Source organism: Colletes gigas, unplaced genomic scaffold (assembly GCF_013123115.1).
Source record: "Colletes gigas isolate AHSC1104 unplaced genomic scaffold, ASM1312311v1 Colletes_gigas_Sc00008, whole genome shotgun sequence".
In the NCBI taxonomy this organism is placed as follows: Eukaryota; Metazoa; Arthropoda; class Insecta; order Hymenoptera; family Colletidae; genus Colletes; species Colletes gigas.
The window spans coordinates 6,979,649-6,991,575 of NW_025106637.1; positions in this window are offsets into that span (position 1 = coordinate 6,979,649).

Below are 11,927 nucleotides of genomic sequence, written 5' to 3' on the forward strand. Positions count from 1 at the left end.
AAATTTCATTACACCAGTACATCCTGTTTCGGACGAGTTCGTTTTTCCTTTTCGACCTGTTGAAACAAGCTTGCGTAATTAGTTTCCAAAATTAGCGGACCAACCGAAACGCAATTATCGTCGCGAGAGATTAGTTATTGGTATATTGTTCAAAATAGTCGAAGAAAGAAATATTGGGTTGGCCCAATATATTTTTTAATCGAAAGTTTACAGGATGTTCGACCAACCCTGGGAAAAATTTTAATGGGAGATTCTAGGGGCCGAAATGAGACGAAAATCAAGAATACTAATTTGTTGATGGAGGCTTCTTTAAAAAGTTATAGAAACATTTCCGGCCGCACAGTATATTTTCGGTAAAGAATTTTTTTCTCGAAAGTACGTAGCATTTCGGGGATATGTGTATTGGCCAAAACTGATTGCAATTGACACCTGGAACTAAATATAATTATTTCAATATGATTTGAAATTTTTTAATTTCGTCTAAAAATTTCAATTTCTACTCGAATTTTTTTCTCGAAAGTGAGTAGGATTTCAGGGGTATGTGTATCGACCAAAACTGATTGCAATTGACCCCTGGAACTAAATATAATTTTTTTAACATGATTTGAAATTTTTTAATTTCGTCTAAAAATTTCAATTTCTACTCGAATTTTTTTCTCGAAAGTGAGTAGGATTTTAGGGGTATATGTATTGGCCAAAACTGATTGCAATTGACCCCTGGAACTAAATATAATTTTTTCAATATGATTTGAAATTTTTTAATTTCGTCTAAAAATTTCAATTTCTACTCGAATTTTTTTCTCGAAAGTGAGTAGGATTTCAGGGGTATGTGTATCGACCAAAACTGATTGCAATTGACCCCTGGAACTAAATATAATTTTTTTAACATGATTTGAAATTTTTTAATTTCGTCTAAAAATTTCAATTTCTACTCGAATTTTTTTCTCGAAAGTGAGTAGGATTTTAGGGGTATATGTATTGGCCAAAACTGATTGCAATTGACCCCTGGAACTAAATATAATTTTTTCAATATGATTTGAAATTTTTTAATTTCGTCTAAAAATTTCAATTTCTACTCGAATTTTTTTCTCGAAAGTGAGTAGGATTTCAGGGGTATGTGTATCGACCAAAACTGATTGCAATTGACCCCTGGAACTAAATATAATTTTTTTAACATGATTTGAAATTTTTTAATTTCGTCTAAAAATTTCAATTTCTACTCGAATTTTTTTCTCGAAAGTGAGTAGGATTTTAGGGGTATATGTATTGGCCAAAACTGATTGCAATTGACCCCTGGAACTAAATATAATTTTTTCAATATGATTTGAAATTTTTTAATTTCGTCTAAAAATTTCAATTTCTACTCGAATTTTTTTCTCGAAAGTGAGTAGGATTTCAGGGGTATGTGTATCGACCAAAACTGATTGCAATTGACCCCTGGAACTAAATATAATTTTTTTAACATGATTTGAAATTTTTTAATTTCGTCTAAAAATTTCAATTTCTACTCGAATTTTTTTCTCGAAAGTGAGTAGGATTTCAGGGGTATGTGTATCGACAAAAACTGATTGCAATTGACCCCTGGAACTAAATATAATTATTTCAATATGATTTGAAATTTTTTAATTTCGTCTAAAAATTTCAATTTCTACTCGAATTTTTTTCTCGAAAGTGAGTAGGATTTCAGGGGTATGTGTATCGACCAAAACTGATTGCAATTGACCCCTGGAACTAAATATAATTTTTTTAACATGATTTGAAATTTTTTAATTTCGTCTAAAAATTTCAATTTCTACTCGAATTTTTTTCTCGAAAGTGAGTAGGATTTCAGGGGTATGTGTATTCACCAAATATGATTGTAATTGACCCCCGCAACTGAAAATAATTTTTTCAGAACGATTTGAAACAATATTTTTTCATCGAAAAATTTCAGGGGAACATGTCGATGTATGGTCAGGCATTACATTTTCGGTAATGAATTTTTTTCTCGAAACTGCGTAGGATTTCGAGGGTATTTGTATTTACCAAAAATGATTGTAATTGATCCTTGCGATTGAAAATAATTTTTTTAGAACGATTTGAAATTTTTTAATTTCACCGCTGTCGATTTCTAGCTTTGCAGTCGAACTTGCAACGTTAAAAATGCGTTCATTACAGTTGTAATTGATAATGTAATAACGTCGAGCACGATACGTCTAGTATTGCTCCTGCAAGCAAAAATAATTTTTTACAAAATTCAAATGTTCAAGATGTGTGCTGGTTCGCGTTAGTACTACTTGCTGTTTTCTGTGATCTGAGTAGATCGGGTAGGTTTTAATATGAAAAAGAGCAAGTCTTCGGTTTTACACTGGTCTTTAACACATTCCAAAGCACAATGGATACTCAGAATTAAATGAAATCGAGAATCAGGCGCCTCTCGCGCGGACAGTCGCTCGAAATTCGCGACTGTTTTAATTCCTTAAGCCGTAGTAAAGTCTTCGCGCGGATCCAGCGTTATGTGAAAAAGTGTAACGGAGATTTTGGTGGAAAGGAACAAGCTGGAACGCCCTCGTGAACAAGAATAATGATATTCCCACGGATTGGTCCACGAAGAAACGTAGTTAGCCAACTGGACACAATCCTCGAACGTGATACAACACGCTCCTGTACACGGATGGCTGTTTAAACTACGCATTTCCATCGGTAACGCCACACGGATTTCCCTGGGAAAATTTTCAGTGGAAATCCTCGCATGGCAGATTGTCGCGATCATTATTCACGTGCATGCTTCCACGTTCTCGTCGGTGGGTCCTGATTTATCGTCCATGGGGGGCCGGAATTCAATGCGGAAGTCAAATTAATCGTAGGCTCGAGTAAATCGGAAGTGGGTGAAATAAGAAATTTGGTAAAAGGTCTCATTTTCAAAACTTTTTCAACGTATCGTTTCTACCTAAATCACGATTTTCTTTTAATTGTGCGTTTAAGGCATGCATCGTTAACTTAATATACAGGGCGTCCGCCCATCCGTGGGAAAAATTTGAATGGGAGATTCTACAGGCCAAAATAAGACGAAAATAAAGAATATCAATATGTTGATTGACGCTTCGTTAAAAAGTTGTTAAAGAATTAAATTAAAAATTTCCAAACGACCATAACTCCTACAATAGTAAAGGTATCTTATTGAAATTTTTTTCTGAACCAGAGCCCGTGGGTACCTACAAAAAAAGTATTAGACAACTTTTCCGCGTCAAACAAATTTATTAAAAATGAAAAACAAATTTTTAAGAAAAATCGACAGAGGGCCTAAATTTTCCTGGAAAATATATTTTTGGTTGCAGGGCTCAGTTACAATCATTTTTGGTGAATACACATACCCCTGAAATCCTATTCACTTTCGAGAAGAAAATCAGTACGGGGGGAACTCTAAACGTTAATAACTTTTTAACGAAGCCTCCATCAACAAATCCGTATTCTTGATTTTCGTTCTATTTTGGCCTCTAGAATCTCCCATTACAATTTTTCCCAGGGGTGGCCGGGCACCCTGTATAGGATTATTTTATAATACAGTAATAAATTGACTGAGCCTAATTTCGGTTATAAGGGGTCAACAGTTTTAAACAAATATTTACACCGTCATATTTACATTTTACAATACATTCATTTTTCACAAAGGTACAGTTTATACAACTTTTGCCATTTTGCACAATCCTCGCGCGCTCTGTGCGCAAGCAATCTGTTAAATATGCGTAAAATGAGAGGCACAGAGAGGAACGCAAAGAGTATAAAAATTTTATTTCTCGGCCAGCAATTTTCTAATTCCCCAAGTTTTTCGCCGTGGCACTTCACCCGTCCGCGCACGAATTCAATCTGCTGGTTCCTCTTCAATGGTTCTTTTAACTCTCTTCTTCTCTGCATCCCGTCTCCAAGAAACAAATAAATAAGTTGAGACTATCTGACCTCATCGCAGGTCTACTGGGAGGTTAATATGCACTCCATCCAATCTCGCCGACTCAGTTTCCAGCAGAGTGGATCTCTCGTCGAGCTTCCTTTATCTCCAGACGTGTCTGACTCGCCCCCGCAGTCACTTCACTTTTCTATTTTCATTTTCTGTTACGTTCCCTTACCTTTTCAAACGAACGTGCTGCGTGTATTGTTGTCGCCATTCATTTCGTTCCTTTGCAACTAGCCGAAATCACCGTTAATTGTTTTCTAATACCAAGGACAGAACAGCGATCCCCTCTCTCTCATTTTATTCATTCAAGATTTACTCGTTTATTTTTTAATATCGTTCGACAAAAAATTGATTTTGCTTAATTCACTCCTCTCTGTTTTATTATGACCTTTCTCGATTTCACTTTATCCTCTTTAACGAAATAATTGCTTGGCATTACTGAACTAGAAGATCGAAGGATCTTTGCTCCCTTCTATCTCTTTAGTTTAGTAATCTAGTTTGTAAAAATGTAAAAAGGAGATAGATGAAACTTAGAGTCTCGTAGTGAGACCTGGTAATCGGTGTTATCCACGACGAAAGTATTCTAAATACTTTCCTCCTGGGTAAGGTCGAGTTAATGGCTGTGAATTTAGGATAATTTCTTTAAATACCATGTAAGGGAACCTTTCTTCGTTTGCTAGTTCTCTGTTCGAGGTTGGTATATCAGTTCAAGGTATCACGAAGTTCCATTTAACGATAGCATGGTGTTAAAATAAAAATATTAAGAAAACATCGCGTTATATCAACAGAGTTCGATTCAAAGCTAAAGTATTTTGATGTTTCCTTTTGTTAACGAAGCACCTGGTGGCAGCTGATTGTGTAACCCAGTCAATACAAACGAAATGAAACGAAAGTACAATGTATTATGCGAATAGGTAATATGCTCGTCTATGTATATTTGGTTACGTAAGTGTCATTGAGAAATCTATGAATGCCTTTCCAATTTGAATGGTATTTCACTGTAAAAGGGTCCAATTCAAAAGTTTCTTTTTTCATTGACTGATAATGCTTTGTAGATCAATAAATTTTTACAAAAGATGGGATCTATACAATGCTGTACACAATACGCTATTCCGTATGAAACATTCGACGTCAAATCGTAGTAGATATGAATAGCAGACTTGGACATCAGTCAAATAAAATTTGTAATCTGACGGATTGAAAAAATTAATTATCCAAAGATTGTCCAAGTTTGATAAATTTATCACAACCGGTCAAATGACCGTCTTTAAAATTTCGTTTAGAATTTCTAACATGTAATGTTATTACAGTGTCATTTTTCAATAATCGCTTCTATTCTTACTGTTTGTTTTTTGAGAAAAATATGTAGTCTGTCATCTAATCTAATTTTTTTTGTAAAAATATATAGCAAAGATGAAAGAAGAGAATCTTCAGTTTCCACTATCCTGGAACAGTTTAGCAACGCGTATTAAAGGTACTAATACTTTAGATGCCTGTAGTTCCGAAACTACTAGCGTTTTATTAATTATTGAGGCATTGTTAGAAGCGGTGAACCTTCCCCTTTAGAATGGCTTTTGGTTTTTGTCGATCGGACTTTTCGTTTTCGAGATATCGTAATTTATGTAAAAGGTAATTTTTCTAATTTGACTATCTCTGTCTCCGTCTGACGCGTCGGACCTCCTTGTCGCACGTTGACCCACTGACCGAGTGACCGAGTGACGTCACGTTTACTATTTACTACGAGTCACGTGCGGTCAACGGCCTTGACAAGGCCGTAGTAAACAAACAAACTAGCCACCGCATCGACTTGAAACTAAAATCGCTATATCTCCGGAACTAATTGAGCTATCGTCTCGTTCGAACGTTCATTTTAAAGGGCATTTCATCCCCTATCTGATGAACCTAACGACTATTCTAATTTATGCTGCCTTCAATGTTTATTTTCACATTTACTTTTACACTATGCACCCAAAAATGTTTCAGCATTTCCTATCGATCATACGACTGATGTGAGATAAAATTGGATTATAAATTGTTTAATAGAAAATAAATTAAAATTTTTTTAGTAAATAACTACGGTACGGACTTGAAACAAAAATCATTTTCAAGGGCGTTTTGTCTCTTACCCTAAATGTGTACTACTTTCGAATTATTTTATTAAGATTGTGTTATATTTTCCACTTTTATTAGATTTAGCCATATAAATCTTCACTTTAATTAATTTCGTTCTGTACGAATATTCCCTTTTAACCATAATATCTCGAAATAATTTCGTTTCTTCTGTACAATTAATACGCGTGAAATTTTGTAGCATTCGCGAACGTTTCGTTTCGTTAGGTAATAACAATTTGTCGTTGCCACGCACCGAAACGTTGCTGTACCTGAAATTTTATCGGGAAATACGGACATTAATTACGTCTACGAGCGACGCACACCAAATCTTTTCTCGATGCATGAGCGCAAATCGAACCCGGAACGTTCAGTAATTAGTTCCATTTGTCGAAAACAGGCCGGCGACTACAAAAAAGTGCTTTCCCTGTCGCAATATGTCGCTTGTTGGAATGCAATTGAGTTTCGTAGAATATTTAACTTTCTTCCTAGCAGCGTAGAGTAATGGCTACGAATGGCTATGAACGTCAATCGATAAAAATTCTTATATTAAGAGTACATGCAAACAATTAACTTTGCTTTCGACTAATAATTTTTAACTTTTCCTTTTTACATTCGTATTAATTGTTTTCCCCTTTTCTCTTGATCTTTTCATATAACCTACTTATTTCACACGCTTCTTTTGAGGCGTTATACATTCCATGACAATAAAATTATCACTGTTCATGTATGGCAGCTTATTATTTCATAGTTCTTGCACTTGAGTACACCATCAAATTCATTGCCACTTACCTGCAACACCTTTGGGGTTTTAAATACTCTGGTTAAGCACAGTTAATTGTTTCTATTGATTATTGAGCACGTAAGTGCTTTCAGCCATTTGATATCTCGTTCTATGCGCATTCAATAATTGAAAATGGTCTTCTATTTGGTGCTGTTAAGATAGACCGAGTGAAATGCACTCGCGTAATGGAGCTTCGTACAAACTTAATTTTCTCTTTACGACGTGGCAGTCGTTATCGATGTTCGTAGAATAAAACGGGGAGGGATAAGAGAAAAGGAAACAGTTTTTATTAACTTCTGTCAAATGATTCGTTTCACAAATTGTAAATACCGTATATTCCAGCGTAGAAATAGTTTTCAAATTTTGTCAAAATACTTCCTTGCATGTTCAATAACTTTGAATCTAGCATTCGAAGGTGGAACTTTGTAGGGTAGTTTTATCCCTTAAACTCAAGTTACCGGAGCTGAAAAGAAACGCGTATCGCTTACCAGGTCTGTAAATATGAAACCGGAATTTCCCCATACGTGGCACTAGCTGTTAATGTTGTTACCTTCAGACCGTTTCACTGACATCATTCCTTTGTTTTGACATGTGATAAGGATTTGCAACTCACAACAATACAAGTTTCATACAATAGTATAGTTTTTAATAGCGTTGAGCATGTCGAATTTTGTGCCTGGAAACTACGATTTGCGGACAGCATTGATTTTCTGTTATCATTTGAAAAAAACCGCTGCAGAATCGCATCGAATGCTTGTCGAAGCTTACAGTGAGCATGCTCTTGGCAAATCACAGTGCTTTATGTGGTTTAAAAAATTCATAAATGGCGATTTTTACGCGAGAAACGAAGAACGTGGAAGACCACCGAAAAAGTTTGAAGACAGCGAGTTGCAATCATTGTTGGATGAGGATGATGCTCAAACACAACAACAACTCGCGAATCAATTAAACGTGACACGAGAAGCCGTCTCCATACGTTTGAAAGCCATGGGAAAGATCCAGAAGATGGGAAAAATGGGTTCCACATGAACTGAATGAAAGACAGCAGAAGAACCAAAAAATCACTTGCGAAATGCTACTCGCCAGGTACAAAAGAAAGTCATTTCTCCATCGAATTGTGACTGGCGATGAAAAGTGGATATATTTCGAGAATCCTAAGCGTAAAAGATCATGGGTAACTCCAAGCGAACCATCGACATCGACTGCAAGGCCAAATCGCTATGGCCGCAAGACAATGCTCTGTGATTGGTGGAATCAGAAAGGTGTGATCTATTATGAGTTGCTAACACCTGGTGAAACTGTTGGTACCAAACGCTACCAACAACAAATGATCGATTTGAATCAAGCTTTGCGTGAAAATCAACCAGAATATCAAAAAAGGCAACACAAAATGATTTTACTTCATGATGATGCACCATCACATACTGCAAAACTGGCGAAGGAAACGATTGAGGCGTTTAGTTGGGAAATACTTTCGCATGCGGCTTATTCACCAGACTTGGCTCCATCTGATTGTTACTTATTTGCATGGATGGGACATGCACTAGCTGAGCAGCACTTCACATCTTACGAAAATGTACGACAATGGCTCGATGACTGGATTGCCTCAAAAGAGGAACAGTTTTTTTGGCGTGGCATCTACAAATTGTCAGAAAGATGGGAAAAATGTATTGCTAGCGATGGACAATACTTCGAATAAAGTATTTTTTACCATGTTTATACAATAAACGTGTATTTTCTGTACAAAAATTCCGGTTTCATATTTACATACCTGGTATACTCTGCCGCCGCGCGAGCCTATCGAAGTTTCTTAGACGACTCCTTACGAGTCGTGTTTCAATTTTAATTGTTGTTTTGTTCAAATTAACTCAGTCAATTAAACGTTCTGTCTGTTCGCGACAGCTCGCAACCATCCGCCGCTGTGAACAATATAGATTACGTATGGTAATTCGAAATACCATCCCGGTGAGCACCATATGCCAGCGACATGGAATTAATTATCGCCATGGATTCCCATCTGTACTAGTCCCCCCTGGTTTCCTTCATTCACTATGTGCCTGTGATATAGACACTCGGCATTTCTATATTTCATTTGCAACTCGATACCATTGGAATTCTGTTCGAACCGCTACAATGTACGCGTACTGTCGTCACCGATTATTTTCCATATAATCGTTACGATGTTTCCTTTAACGTTTACACAAGATCTTAGGACCCTTCGTAGACATAGTTCTGTAGCCTAACATCTTACTGTTCGTTTTTCGTAATCGTTGGTAATCGTTTAGAGCTGTGTTTTGTTTATCAATTATATATTAAGCAAAAGAAGATAATATGAGGATGAAAGTCAGAGAAAAGAAAAATTATCCATAAAGAGGACGTTTCAGTTTTAAATCAATATATTGAAAGAACATTTATGGATGGCACCTGCGATGTAGATCCCACTGAATTCGAAATACGATTTACAAGTTTACTCTGCGTACGTATAATTGCTTGGTTCAAAATACCGTAGATGTTTCGAGTGCCAGCGGCATGCAAATCCGTACCGTATCTCCATTTTGTTCCATTCCGTACAATTGCTTTTTGCGTTTCGATTACGGCGCGCGGGTAATAACTTCGTTTACGTTTACATATCCCTACCGTAATTCCACGTGCTCTTATTAACATTTACCGCATGCATATGATCGCGTTGTCTAAGGGGTGTACGCAGACTCTAGCCAAACGATGTTTGGTATCGCGTAGCGACGTTTGACTGTGCGCCATGGGTACGTTCCGTTTTCATTAACGACATTTCTACTACGGTAAAATTAATTCAGATCGCTGCAGAACACCCTGGTTATTCTCCTGAGAACAACCAGACTAACGAACGGTAATTCGCAACAAGTAAACAAGAGGTAAACTTCTGTTGAATATTAAGGCTTTGATATCGTCGACAATGACGTCGCATTCCGATTCTGATACGTGCAGTATGCTTCACTATCTGATTCATATCACTGTTTAGTAGCAGCTAGCTCTAAGTAAATTCATTGATAGTCGTTTCATAATTCGTCACACGATTTTGTTGTTTCTGCAGGTCGAAATGAAAACACTCTATTTTCAAAAAAGAACAAGAAATGAGAGTAACAAACATACTACTGTACATTTTTATATTACATGTAAAGATAAATTACAATAAAAAAAAAATCTGTGACCAGATATCGTGAAAACAATTTAATAGATATTTGAGTTTAATTTGTTTGATCGTGACTTGTAACGTTTGACAATGGAAATGAAACATCCCTGGAATCTGCAGCGAGTTTCATTCACTGTTCAAAGGAAATAGAATCAGTGTATACGAAAAAATGACAAACAATTTTCAAAGGTAGAAATTTCATTAAATTCTCGTTAAAAAAGGCGGAAGTTTTATTTCGCGAGAATCGACAGAGGGAAAAATTTTTAGGGGCGAAAGAGGCTCGAAGGAAACTTCATATATATTTAAATAAAGTTTCATATGGAACAATATGCAAATGTATTACTTTTATCTTGCTCCATATTTTGTAGATGCATTTTAAAGCGTGTAGAGCCAACGTTTCTTTGTGTGACAATCTTATGAATCCCTTTGATAGAGATAGATGCTTTCAGACTTTGAATAATAGTGCATACAAAATTCATTTTATGGACGGTACGTAGGTAGTTTTATGCTTTAGTTAATGAAAATATGTGAGGCGTAAGGATTTGTATAACGGTTGGAAAATGGAGCGGGGCAATGAAAGTTAAAGAATGGCGTGTCGTTTTCTAAAATACGGAACACTATCTTACAGATTCGAAAGTTCGATGATAATTTCTGAATCTTATCGAGAAAAATATAGTTTTTAAATTTTATAATCCATTATAGTAGAGATTCTTTTGTCTTTAGATACGAGGCAATTTATCCTTTTTCTTTGATATTTTATAAATAAAATTATTAAACCCTTCTACCAAACGTGTAATCATAAATAGTTCGATTACGTTTCAATGCTTCAAAGGTATAGGATTCTAATGACAATGAAACATTCCTTCTGTATTTCAGTTTGTTTAATATGAACACTCGTAGGAGCGCTTTATTAATGCGAAGAAAATAATTGGAAACATGAATTTCCGTCTTCATTGTATAACGCGCGTGAAATGGCGATACGTGCACCGAAACTAATTTTTCCATACAGATAGAACATCACTATGCTGTTGGTGGCACAACTTGAATTACCGTAATAATTCATTGTTATTGCATCCCTTACAATGGTCTGCAGAGTGTAGCCATGCAATCATGTGTTACATTCGCAAAGATCAATTGTACTTGCTTTTGCAACCCCTCCATTCATTGTCCGGACATCCCCTAAATTCGTACGCGAGGGTCGACTTATTGGCGTAGAGTACAATATAGGGGTTCGCACGATATTAATGGAAAAAGTTTCTAGGACAATATGGCAACAAAAAGTACACTTCGCGTTTAGTTTCCATAGAGCCCTTTAATGGACTTAAAATTAAGTTCTATGCCATCAGAAACTATCCTACGTAATTATAATCAGCCAGGCTTGTTAATGGAGTTTTCACGGATCGTCATTTAATTCTTATTGCATAATAATTTCGACGTAAATTTATTATTTTCGTAAGTCATTATTTCGTGAGATTATTTTTAATCGTTCGATTTGTTTTTCGAAGATACTCGGTCTTTATTCTGTTGTCTATTCGAGAAAGTAAAGTTTAACTTGCACGAAACTAGTTGAGAACGTGAATATGATATTAGGAATAATTATAAGGGAAAGGAAAGAACTCGTCAAAAGGCTTAGACACACCCGGGAAAGGATCTTCCAGCACAGGCAGCTCCAAATCCAGCTAGGTGGTCTCTCCTCGTTTGATTCGATGAATCGGAGATATAATTATGGTGGTTGATAATGAGGGACAAGACCTATCCAATATCCCCGCTAACAATGTACGTCAAAAGGCTTTACGATTCAACTTGAATAATAGAATTGGGCACTATTCTATGCTTTATTCCAATTGTCACGTGGCTAATGTAGTAATTAATGATATGGATTTTCTATTAAGCCAGTAATAACATGTACAGGGTGTTCGACCAAACCTGGGAAA